A 13,630-nucleotide genomic window follows, 5' to 3' on the forward strand; every position below is an offset into this window, starting at 1 on the left:
TTGTGTGTTGACCTTGTATTCAGCTACTTTACTGAATTTGGTTATTAAGTCTAGAAGACTGTTGGTGCAGTTCTTGGGGTCTTTGATATAGAGTATCATGTCATCTGCAAATAATGACAATTTGACTTCTTCATTTCCTGTCTTTATTCCTTTTATTTCTTTCTCTTGTCTAATTGCTGTGGCTAACGTTTCCAAAACTATATTAAACAGGAGTGGTGATAGTGGACATCCTTGTCTTCTTCCTGATTTTAGTGTGAAGGATTTCAGGTTTTGACCATTTAGTGTGATATTGGCTGTTGGTTTTTCATAGATGGCCTTTATCAGATTGAGGTAGAGACCATCTATTCTGATTTTTTGTAGGATTTTTATCATAAATGCATATTGGATTTTGTCAAATGCTTTTTCTGCATCTATTGAGATGATCATATGGTTTTTGTCCTTGGCTCTATTGATATAGTGTATTACATTGATTGATTTGCGTATGTTGAACCATCCCTGCATCCATGGGATGAATCCCAGTTGGTCAGGCTGTATGATCTTCTTGATGATCTTCTGCATTCTATTTGCCAGTATCTTATTAAGGATTTTTGCATCTATGTTCATTAGCGAGATTGGCCCATGGTTCTCCTTTTCGGTTGGGTCTTTCTCTGCTTTGGGGATCAAGGTGATGCTTGCTTCCAGGAATGAATTTGGGAGTATTGCTTCCCTTTCAATTTTGTTGAAGAGTTTCAACAGTAGTGGCAGTAGTTCCTCTCTAAATGTCTTGTCGATCTCAGCAGTGAAGCCATCAGGACCTGGGCTTTTCTTGGCTGATAAGTTTTTAATTACATTTTCAATTTCATTGATTGATAGTAGGTTGTTCAGAATTTTTTGGTCTTCTTCATTCAACTTTGGTAATTCATATGTGTCTATGAATCTGTTCATTTCTTCTGTGTTTTCCATCTTATTGGTAAGTAGGTATTGATGATCCTCTGGATTTCTGCTGAGTCTGTGGTAATTTCACCCTTTTCATTCCTAATTGCATGGATTTGGGCCTTTCTTTCCTTTTTCTGATAAGGTTGGCTAAGGGTTTGTCAATTTTGTCGATTCTTTTGACGAACCAACTCTTGACCTCATTGATTTGCTATATTATTTTCTTATTCTCCATTGCATTGATTTCTGCTCTCATCTTTATAATTTCCTCCCTTGTATGAGTTTTGGGTTTGTCTTGCTCTTCTCTGTCTAGAAGCCTGAGGTTCACCATCAGGTTGTTTAATTGTGCTTGCTCTGTTTTCCTAACATGAGTATTCACTGCTATGAATTTCCCTCATAAGACTGCTTTCATTGTGTCTCATAGATTCTGATATGTTCTCTTGTCATTGGCATTTATTTGAAGGAACTGTCTGATTTCTTCTTTAATTTCCTCTGTGACTCATTGGTTATTCAGAAGTGTGTTGTTCAATTTCCAAGCCTTTATGAAGTTTTTCCAGTTTCTTTTGCTGTCGATCTCCAATTTCATGACACTATGGTCTGATAATATACAGGGGATAACTGTAATTCCTTTGCACTTACCTAAATATGTTCTATGAGTGAGTATGTGGTCTGTTTTGGAGAACGACTTGTGTGCTGCTGAAACAAATGTGTATTCTGACTTTGTGGGGTGAAACATTCTGTAAACATCTGTTAAATTCATTTGTTCAAGAGTTTGATTGAGTTCTAGTATTTTGTTGCTTGCTTTTTGTCTAGTTGATCTATCTATTTGTGGCAATGGGGTATTGAGGTCCTCCACTACTATTGTATTAGTGATTATATGATTTTTCATGTCCATTAGTATTTGTTTTATATAGTTGGGTGCACTAGTGTTTAATTCATAGATATTTATGATTGTCATCTCTTTCTCTTGGATTGTTCCCTTTACAAGGATATAGTGTCCTTCTTTGTCTCTCTTAATCAGTGTTGGTTTGAAATCCACTTGGTCTGCAAAGAGGATAGCTACTTCTGTTTTTATTTGGGTTCCCATTGCATGGAGTATTGTTTTCCACCCTTTAACTTTCAGTCTATGAGTTTCTTTTTGAATTAAGTGTGTTTGTTGTATGCAGCATATTGTTGGGTCTCGCTTCTTGACACATTCTGCCAGCCTATTTCTTTTGATTGGTGAAGTGAGACCATTAACATTGATCATTATAACTGATATGTTTTGGGTTATCATTGTCATGACTTTTTTTTGTTTGATCCTCCCCCTTTGCTTTTAATTTCTTGTCATGCCCGGTGGATTCATTCTGCTGGGCTTCCTGGGGTTGTGATCCTCATTGTCTTTTCCTAGAATTTTTTTCTAAAATTTTTTGTAGTGCTGTTTCAGTATTCATGAAGTTCCTAAGGTGCTCTTTGTCATAAAAGTATCTTATTTTACCATCAATTTTGAAAGATAGTTTTGCAGGGTACATCAATCTGGGTTGGAGGTTGTTTTCCTTTAGGGCTTGAAAGACATCACTTCCAAGCTCTTCTTGCCTTCAGGGTTTGCACTGAGATGTCTGCTGTGATTCTAATGTGCTTTCCTTTGTAAGTGATTTGTTTCTTTTTTCTCACTGCATGTAGAATTTTGTTCTTCTGTTGGGTTTCTGGAATCTTAACAATTATATGCCTATGTGTAGATGTTTTTATTTTTATTTATTTATTTATTTTTTGGCACCAGGGTTTGAACTTGGGTCCTTGAGCTTGCGAGGCGCTGGAAACACTGAGCTAAATCCCCGGCCCCCATGTAGATTTTTTTTGATCAAGGCTAGTTGGAGTCCTATATGCCTTGCTTATCTGAATGTCAAATTCTTTCCCCCTGCTTGGGAAGTTTTCTGCCATGACTTCTGTGAATAGTTTTTTATGTCATCTGCACTCTCTCCTGTTTCTTCATTGACTCCAGTCAGTCTTATGTTATTTTTCTTTGCATCATCTAGCAGCTGCTGGATTGATTTCTCATGGTCCCTTACAATTTTAAAGAATTGTTTCTTTTCCTGGTCACTAATTGCAATACTATCTTGTATATCTGAAATTCTGCCTTCACATTGGGTCATTCTACTGCATAGACTTTCAATGGAGTTTTTAATCTCCTGGAAGTCTGTTTGCATTTTTTATGGATTCAGTTTGTTTCCTATGTTGGCATTCTGTCATGTTCCTCAGCTCCTCTATTTTTTTATCTGTATCCTCTCTAGATTTATTAACCATGTCTTGCACTATGGGCACAATCTTTGCTGTTATGTGAGAAATTATTCCTGATTTCATTTTTTCCAGATCCTCTTTCATTGCTAGTTCAGGGAGTCCAGGTTGTTGAGTATCAGAGTGTTCCATCTCATTTCCATTTGGGGTTGCTGTAAGTGATCTGGGAAGTCTGGTTCTGAGGCTTGTTTACCTGTCTTCTCATTTCCACCAGAGCGGGGGGTGTTCTTGGCACCCACGTGGCTCCCCTCCACTGTGCTAGGAGCTGTGGCATGCCTACCTGGAAGCCTCCTCCAGGCTGGGAGCTGTGGCATGCTGACCTGGAAATCTCCTCTGGGCTGGGAGCCATGGCACACCAACCTGGAGACCTCTTCTGTGCTGGGAGCTGTGGCTCGCCTACCCGGAAGCCTCTTCCAGGCTGAGAGCTGTGGCACACTGACCTGGAAGTCTCCTTTGGGCTGGGAGCCATGGCACTCTGACCCGGAGGCCTCCTCTGATAGCATTGGGCATTTTAAAACAGACAAATTTTTTCTCTTGTGTTTGTAGAGCTGGGTAGGTTGGTCACACCCTGACCAGGATGGGATGAGGCCTCTGATGTTGCCTGCTGCCCTGCATTTGCCACACTCTATGCATCCACATTTGCCCCACCCTGGTCCTCCAGTTGTAGCTATGCCCCCGCCAAGGGTTTTCTGACTTCTTAAAGGAATAGTCCTCTCATTGTAGCTGTGACCCTCTAATGGTTTTCTGACTTTTTAAAGGGATAGTACACAATTTTTCTTCCTGGGGACAGAAAATAAAAGTTTCTTCTCTCTGGTTTTCCATAAGCCCATAAGTTGTTTTGAAATCAGAAGCTTAGCTCATAAGGCCAGTTATTATATAAAAAAGGAAAGAAGACAAAGAGAAATTAATGAAAAAAGGCAGCATGGCTGTTGATGCATGCCCACATAAGAGTAATTTAGTCTGCAATAAGACAAGATGGTAGCAACCCTGACCAAAGCACACAGAGAAAAAGCTTTTCGTTAACTAGAGTAACCAGCAACCAAGGTTATTTAAAAAAACAGGGGGAAGGGTATAGCAAACTAACACAACACAAACCTGGAAAAGCCATTTATAAAAACTGGGGTAAGCTACAGAATTTCCAAGAAGAGTAACAAAGTAACAAACGAAACAGAAACTTAGAAATAGATCAGGTTAATTTCAAACTACAACAAAAAATATATGGAAAGCAAGGCAGCAAGGCATGCCAAATAAAACAATGTGGCTACTATTGCATCTGGCAGAGGGGATATGAGTTACCCTCTGCCTCTCTTCAGGTCCTCGTCCTCACTCCAGTGAAAAATGGAGAAGTGGGGCTCTTAGCAGAATATGAGGGAGTCAATACTGATACAGTACAAAGCAAAAGTTCATTTAAAGTGTGCCAAATGTAGAGGAAGCAGAAGAAAAGCTATCTCAACAGCAGAATGGTGCTGCAAGGTAGGGGGCATCCTGCTCAGGATGCCCCGGTGAGTGTGAGATATGTCCATCCTTACAAGGGCAAACCATTTTGTTGATTGGGGTGGGCTAAGCCGATCAATCTTTGTTTCTAGGATGGGGACAAGGTCAGGATACAGTAAATGTGAGTAATACTTTCCTAAAGGTTACAGTAGGGTACGTTTTTTTCTAGCCCATGGTATATGATAAGCATGTGATGATCTTACAGTCTTCATCCACAGTTAAGCATATGATGCTTTGGAGTTTCCACACCACATAGAACTGTTCTAGGACAATCTGATACCTGTTTTCAGTGTCTGGGACAAATTGGAGAAGGGCGATGACTTATTTCTATTAGTGTTATTAGTACTTCATTAAAAGAATCAAGTGGCAATTTGTCTTTCGCTTCTGAAAGAATTGCCTTCACATAAAACCAAGGCAGTCCCTAGGTAGTAAGGCAGGAGAACTTGCATGACATGAATAAAATGCATTAAATATTACATATCCTTCTAATAACTATGAAATATAATAGCAATTAAATATTTTAATGTTTGGTTTGATACTGACACAAACACTACAAAATATCTATGAATATGATTTTGAACTATGAGGAAAATACACATGGGACATTTTATGAGGTACCTCTTGAACAATAAAATATTATTTTAGAAGATCACTATTTTCTGGAAAAGGAGGCTGACTTTGAAATGAAGTCCATTTTCCTCAAACTTAATTTATGGATTCAGTGCGATCCCAACAATGAATCTGAACACGATTTTGAGTGTGCGTGGACAGCAACGTTGCATTATAAAATCATCTGGCAGAGGAAATGTGCAGGAGCATTGAAGGGAAGAGCTTGTCATGGGTACATGTGAGGTGTACATGAAGGCAGTCACTTAAGCGGGCAATGATCTAATAAGTCAATACTGTGGGTAGTTGGAGTTCATTCCCCAGGAGATGACTAAGTAGAAAACACACACCTCAGATTCTTCCTTGGCATATCATGAGGAAGCTGGCTTATGTAACCACCAAACAGCCTACAGTCATTGTTAAAGGACTCCTTGCAGGGGCGACATAATTCTGTCGCATCCAGCTGGGGCTGTGTTAGAGCCACCATGCTCTTAGTGAGTTTGGAGCCTCCAGGATGAGAGTCATGGGTGATGTTTGCAAGTAGCCTTGTTTATTAAAGAAGAGACCTAGCTATAAAATGCAGAATCGAAACACAGTAGTCAGTATATGAATCTTTGTGTCATTGTCTATCCTTTAAATGTATCAATACCCATGCTTACCAAATCATTCATAGTAAACCGGAACTTATTTTTCACTCTGCAGATGGGTATGTTTTAAATATTTTGTCAATTAGTATTTTGAATTAGGAACTCATCTCAGAGTCCCCTCTGGTGAATTTTGAAATTAGAATTCAGGTGTGTAAGGAACCCTTGCAGTGTAGATCTTAGCTGCTTTTCCAGAGACAAGAGTATGATTTTTCTGGTCTTTCTATCTGCAAAGGTGCTATGCTCAGGGCTTGGGCCCTGATGTCTCTCTGGGATGTCATAGAGGAGTTAGCTGCAGGGGTCAGCAACTCCATTGTTGCCATTTATTCTAGAGAATCCCAAGCTGAGAAGATTCATGTTCTCTCTGGGAGTCCAAAACACTTCCTTTCCTGGTCTTCTGTGGTAATGGAATTGCATTTTGATTATGTCATTTTTTGTCAAAGAATGAGTTGCCCCTAGTCTATGACCTACTATCACTATTCATGGTCACCTAAACATAGAACAGACAGAAACATTTGGTGAAATTTGAGGGAAGAGAGTTGGTGGTACTTTTCAAGAGTCTTTCCAAGTCAGGATCAGCAAGAATGAATGAACCAATCGTCAGGCTGTGTGTTTTCCACAGGAACAAGGGATTTTGGAACTTGGATGACTTCAGGAGTGAGGGAATTGTTTTCATTTAGGGTGGACTTATTCTGGGCCAGACTGTAGGTGCCTCTCTCATACTCATTTCACTGTGGGCGAATGTGAAGATGCCAGGGAACTTACTTCAGACAATGGGCACTTTGGCACTCACAGGTTGCAGTCATGGTGCACTTGCATGTGAATGTGTGTACACTTGATTCTGTGCACTGTGTGTGCATGTCATCTCTGGCTACTTACATAATTTGCTCTACCATCTGATTGGGCCAACTTATGCTTCCTTCTCTGAGAGTCCTTGTTCATACCCTACCTCCTATGCACCTGCTTCTCCTGGACCCTTCAACCCTCCTCCTATCTTCTGTGGAACACATCCATTCTCATCCCATCATACACATCTCTGCACCACGCATCCTTTTCTGACAGTGAGAATCAACCCTTTTCAGGATGCCTTAGTAATCTACCACACAGAGTCTGCCAGATCTGGCAACAAAAGAGAGTGGACCAAGAAATAGTGTTAATTCCTGAAGGGAAGATATTTCTGGAGACCTCCCAATGAAAAGTACTATGCCACGGTGCCTTATCCAATCCCCATATCTGTGATATTATACACTGAGCTTATTTTATCTGAATAGAATAAGCCACTAAGCTGTCCAATGCAAAACTGGTATCAAATTTAGAAAGGAGAGGTGAGGCATTCTATACACACATATATGAAGATTTGGGACAACAGTTGATGTATCAATTGGCATAGAATCCTTACTATAGATGAAAATGATAAAACTGGGTAAGCGATAATTAGTACGTTGTTGCATGCTAATCATATGGCATGAATGGTAAGAAATGAATTTTAAAAGGCATATAGATATAGTCTGTGACGGTGCAGAAAACCTCCAGGAACAGGTGAGATTTGACAGGAAACATGAAGGAAGCCGATAATAAAATCAAAGCAATAGTAAGAGAGATCATGGTATGTCCCAGGCACCAAAGAAACCCTTAGTATAAATTCCCTCAATGTCATAGCAGCCCAATATGGTGGTCCTTACTTAACAGATGAAGACACTGAGGCAAGAGATCACTGAAAGTTACAAGTTACAGTGGTGGGGTTTAGATCAGTGACAGAGTGCTTGCCCAACATGAGTAAGGTGCTAGGTTCAATTCCCAGCATATCCAAACTAAATTAGGCCAGGCGGGAGAGTTGTGTTTGCATCAGCCTGTGGACTATAGGCAACCTAATTAGACCCTGCCCCAAAACACACACACACACACACGCACACACACAAACACAATCAGAGGTGCACATCTGGGAGGAATGGCTTGAATGTGAATCCAACCTTCACTGTCTCCACCCATATGCATAACCACAACCACAGTACATAATAAATTAATGAGTGATTGCTACTTCTTTCCATACAGGTTGAAGCCCAGGACATTGACTTAGTAGGAAGTGTGAATGAGAAAATTTCATGCTTTAGATCTATACTGTCCCACGAAAGAATAGTATCATGTATTCTGAGATGAGCTTTAAAAAGGTATTCGGTTATGGGGGTTCTGTACTTAACAGTGGATTAATCACATGTTGACTTCTTAGATGAATGTGCTGTCACACAATGGGTCCTGGTTGGAGGAGGTGGATCACTTAGAAGTTTGGTGACCTTGAATGGTGTATTCTTGTCCTCGGCTCCTTCCTTCCTGTCTTTTCTCTCCTCTCCTCTCCTTTCTCCTGCCCTCCTCTACCCTCACCTTCCTGGCTGCCATGAGTTAAGTAGCTTTCTTCTGACATGTTTTCCACCATGTCCTTTCTGCTTTGTATCCAGCCACCATGGATGTACTGAACCCTCTGAAAATCTGAAACAAAATAAACCCCTGCCCCGTTAAGTTGCCTGTGTGAAGTATTTTGTCTAGGTAATGGAAAAATGACAGATACAGTATCACCTGTAAGCCATAGGTCAAGGAGACATACGAAGTACTTGTATAGAAAAAGTTCTTGTGTGCTAATATTCATCTAAGAGACCACAGGGTTCTCCTTCCTTTCAGCTCTGAAATCACTCCATGTGTTCACCTAATAGCCAAGAATGCACACATATGTGTAAGCACAAGAGCAGTAACCACAGAAGGCTTCTTGGTGGAGGGTGCAATTGAGCTGGATCTGGATAGAGATGGGCCACGTTTTCAAAAGTGGAAATAACAAGAAAAATAAGCCAATAGCTGAACAGTAGGTTTGGACATTGGGAGATGGTATAGTTCTAAAAAGACTATGAATAAACACTTGCATAAATGTATTAGTTACTTTCTCATTGCTGAGATGAAATACCCAACAAACCACAAATTAAGGAAGAAAGGTTTATGTAGCTCAGTTTGTAGAGGTTTCAGTCCATAACTGGCTGGCTCCAAGGCAGGGTGGCTTAGCAGAGGAGAACCAGTTCCTAGCAAGCAGAAGACAGCAAAAGCAAGTAAACAAGGGGAAGACAAATCTCTTTCTGTTGCTCATATTGTATCCAGACCACTAGGACTACAGAGGTGCCAAACCAATCAGTGTACTGATTTAGTAATCACCCGCTCCTAATCCCACCATCACACACTCTAGATTCAGCCACCTCTGAAAAGGCCCCACCTATGACCACATGAGGCTTCGGGGTGACATGTAGACCCAAAGTGTAACAAAGAGCAAAAGCTTGAGTCATTCATGAGCCATGCAGTTTGTGCTTACAGACCTGGAAAGAGTGGAAAGAGCTATGATTTCAGACCCTCCAATGACATTGTTCAGAGGTGGGGCCATAGACTCATTGTCAAGGAAGCCCTCCTAGTGACCAGCCCATTAAATTAGTGCCCTGTAGAGTTGAGCTCCTGTAGAAAATTCCCCTCCATGATGTGAACATGGCAACCCCTTCAGACAACAATCCAATCTGTATGAGTTTAGTTCATTTTAAGTCTTAATTGTGTGTGTGTGTGTGTGTGTGTGTGTGTGTGTGTTGTATTGAATCAGGCATATGGTGTGTTACAGGTTCCTTAAGAGATGGTCCCTTGGGTTTCCAACTGATGACAGGGAAAATCCTTATGCACAGTGGCCAGTATTCTGTTTCATGTAACATGATGAGTTTTAAAAAAAATATTTTTGTTTTGTAAGCATTGCCTTGAACCATCCTGGTGATCCTGACCCTGCAGTGGTGGTTAACTTAAAAATAAGGAAACAGCTGATGCTCAGGGCTGAGCTGGTGTTGCCCAGGACACATAGTGTCCACTGGCCACCAAGGACTGTATTAGGCCTTTGTTTTACAGACTTGTTGGGTAGATATTGAAGGGGTGTGTCGGTTTAAGTCATGGCCATTTTTGTGAGATTTCTTATCAGAGACCATATTTGTGTGATTTGTTTTTTAACCTGAAAGAGAGGAAAGTAACATGCTGAGTGTGTGTGTTTGACATTATGACAGCTTTTTGTAAATAAAGAGGGAAATAGGAGTTGAAGGGAGGGGAGGGGAATGGGAACAAAAGAAGCGGCGAAATATGTTCATGTACAGGTACAAATTTCCATATGATGAATGCAACCACTAAGTATGCCTAAAATGTACCAATGACATTTTTTAAATGACAAAAAGTAACATAAAATTAAAAAATCAAAGAAGGCCTGGAAATGCAGCTCAGTGCCAAGGCGCCGGCTTCAATCCCCAGTACTAAAAAGTAAAAAGGGAGAGAAAGCCCTGAAAAACAGATTATGACAGGTGATGACTGGTCGGGTAGTAAGCTGCCTTTGAGTGATGTTTTCTCTTTTCTTAACAACATGAGTATGCACTTTACATAATTTGTTTGGTTAAATTTGAATGTTCTTCCTCATATGCTATCTTCAAAGAAAACATCTTAACCTGATGATTTCGATGTGGAACCGTGGAGTTGGGCGGCCTGGCAGGCTCGGGGCTGTGCACTCACCACTTTGCTGGGGCTTCGGTGGTAAAAAGCGCATTAATAACCACTGCATCAACCAGATGTCATCCTGGTGCCTTCCGTGCGTTTTCCATAAAGCAAATGGTGTTTCTGGAACTTTACAAACAATGCTAATAGTTTTGTTTGGCAGGAATTTGCTGTTTTAGGTCCCCGAAGGGAATCAAGTAACCAAAATCTCATTTCCCATTTTACTTTAAAATACAATTTTGGGAGGGATATTTTCCATGACATTGAAATCATTTGGACCTGTTTAATTTTGGTTTGGGTTATACGCTCTAAGAATTCTTCAAATGCAAGTATTTTCCTTGTGCACATTTGGAAATAGATCTTCTGGTGGGGCACTTGAAGTTTCAGGTCACTGTGGATACTTCTTAGTTCCTCTTGTCAGCCCAGAGTGGATTGGTTATCATTTACTACTCAAAATTCATTCTTGCCAAGCATAATGGTGTACTATTGCAATCCCAGGAATCGGGAGGCTGAGGCAGGAGGACTGCTGCGAGTTCGAGGCCAGCCTAAGCTACATAGTGAGTCCAAGGTCAGCCTGAACTAAATAGTGAGACCTTCTCTCAAAAAGCCAAAAAAAAAAATTCATTCTCATGGCATCGAATGAATTTTGGTCTTAGTGACCCACATAAGTTTCCTTTATAAGGTTTACTGTAAATTTCAATTTACAGAAGTAAAGTAGAAATTAATGTGTGTTGAATGCCTTTGAAATTATTCTATAATTGTATGTTTCACATAATTTTTGCCACTTGAATTCTGGTCTTGTTCCTTTATCATAAATTTTCTTAAAAATAGACATTTGAGATAGTCTTGATTTATAAACGATGTCACTGATATTTTATAACTGTAATTTTGTTTAAAGGTCAGTCCTTGTCCTTCATTAAAAACAGTTAGAATTTTGTCTCAGAGACATTTGTATAGGATCAGTTTATATTACTAAATGTAGTTCCTGGCCTTTTTCATAAGTATTTCATAAGCACTGTGTTAAGACAAATTTCCAATATGATTAACTCACATATGGGAGAAAAATGTCTTTGTGTATTTTCCATTTCAACAGTTATTGAGCTCAACTGGCTACCTAGGTGAATCTTTTGTTTTAAAGACCCAAACCATTAAATTGGTTTAATATCATTACATTTTTAGAAATTTTAGTCTTTGTATATAGTATTTCATAAATCTACTGAGAATGGAAAAAAATTCTTGATAAATCATTGTTCAGCACAAAGCCCACTTGAAAAATCTGCATTATTGGGCAGGTCGTGGGCCACCTCTGAGTAACATTTAGGATTTCATTATCCCACAGTTTTGTAATAACTATCACATCATTGAATTCAATTCAATTCCATCTTTAAATATTTATTTCTGTCATTTGAAAATCACTGGGGGATTTCAGTTGACAAATGAGGAAATCTATGTCCATATTTGTGGGAGTGAATGGCTCTGGCTAATCAACTTGGAGTATGAAATTATATTTTAGAACCATAATGATACATTTAATATATTTTTGTTTTCTTTTGCTTTGCTTTGTTGAGACAGGGTCTCACTAGGCAGTTCGGGCTGGCTTTGAGCACACTATGTAGCCCTGGCTGGCTTCGAACTCACAGTGATCTTCTTGCCTCTGTCTCCTGAGTTCTGGGATTACAGGCATGCACAACTACACCCTGCCTAATACATATATTTTAAAAATTTTTATTGAGAATATTGGTACATTTACGTATACCTTATGGTCACATTCATCACTGAGAATTTGTACCTGTACATTACATATCTTGATCCTTATTTTTTTCCCATTCCCCTGCTCAGCCTTCAACCCCTGCACCTCCTTGAAATTTAATCATTGCCCATGTCTTCTTTCTCAGGTATTACCATTAAATATTTAAAAGATTTTTGTAAATTATATTTACAAAAGGAGGAGGATAGCATGGCCAAGGCCAGGCAGTTAGGCACATAAAGTGGTAGGAATATGCTACTCCTCCTTTAGCAGTGAGGCTGCTGTCCCTGCCCTTTTTGCCACAAGTGCTGATTGTGCCTTTATTGCTTCAAGTGCAACCTTGTCCAGTTGAGTAATAGGAAATACATATCTGCTTATAATCATGCATTTACCTTCTGACTCCCAATATATATTCAAGGAGAAAAGTCAATTAAAGAAAAATATCTTATGTTTTGCACAAAAACCTAAGGAGTCCAATCTATGTATCCTGATACTTTCAGTGAGGCAAAAGCCTTTATGGACGAGTTTGCTTAACAGGCTTTTTGCTGGTTGATTCTTGATACTGACTTGAATGATGTAAATTATCTCATGTGCAAGTAATTCAATGACTCTAATATTGATGCAGTAATGAAGTTTTCTAAATCTATCTCAATTACACTTGGGAAACTGGAGGATTCATTGCTGGTACTTGTGATTTATTTTGTCTGTATTGTTGGTCCTTTCAGGAATGCAGAATGCAGGAATTGCCACTGTAGCCTCACTAATCCTAACTTCTGTTTACTTCAAATATTATCAATGTTTGGAATAAGGACATTTTTATTACATAACCACTGTGGATAGTATCATAGAGCCGCATTTACCAAAAAAGAGTAGATTTCTCAATCTGCACTGTGTATCAGCAATTATTCATTTTTTTTCCTCTTTCTTCTGTAGGACCTGTCTAAACTCAAATCTTAGTAACATTATTTAGCTTGCAGAATAAATCATGAAAATGACCTGAGTATTAGCATGCCCTTCCAATGCAAACAAGTTTTCAAGTTACTATTCGGTCACTGCCATTATACACCAAAATGTACTTGTATTGTTGGTATTTTATGATCTGCTATTGCATTATTCAGTGACGTGCAGTTAAATAGGACTAAAAACACATTTAAAATGTTATTAGCCATAACTGTGCTTGGTAGATTAGTGTCAATAATCAACAACAAAAATCAGGAAAACAGGAAATCATTTCAAAGGCTGTTTCCAATAGTTTTACTTTAGTCTGTTGTGCTGTTACTGGCCAGAACGAAACTAATTTCTCTGAGACTCCCCCTGTAGAAAATAAGTGGTACAACCCTAAATGCATTATTTGATAGCATTGCGAGGATTGATTTATTGAGATGAACTGACGTTGAGTTTGAAGGAACAG

This window comes from Heterocephalus glaber, unplaced genomic scaffold (genome assembly GCF_053883595.1).
Source record: "Heterocephalus glaber isolate CG9 unplaced genomic scaffold, H.glaber_assembly_v1.0 deba00001728, whole genome shotgun sequence".
NCBI classification, from domain to species: domain Eukaryota; kingdom Metazoa; phylum Chordata; class Mammalia; order Rodentia; family Bathyergidae; genus Heterocephalus; species Heterocephalus glaber.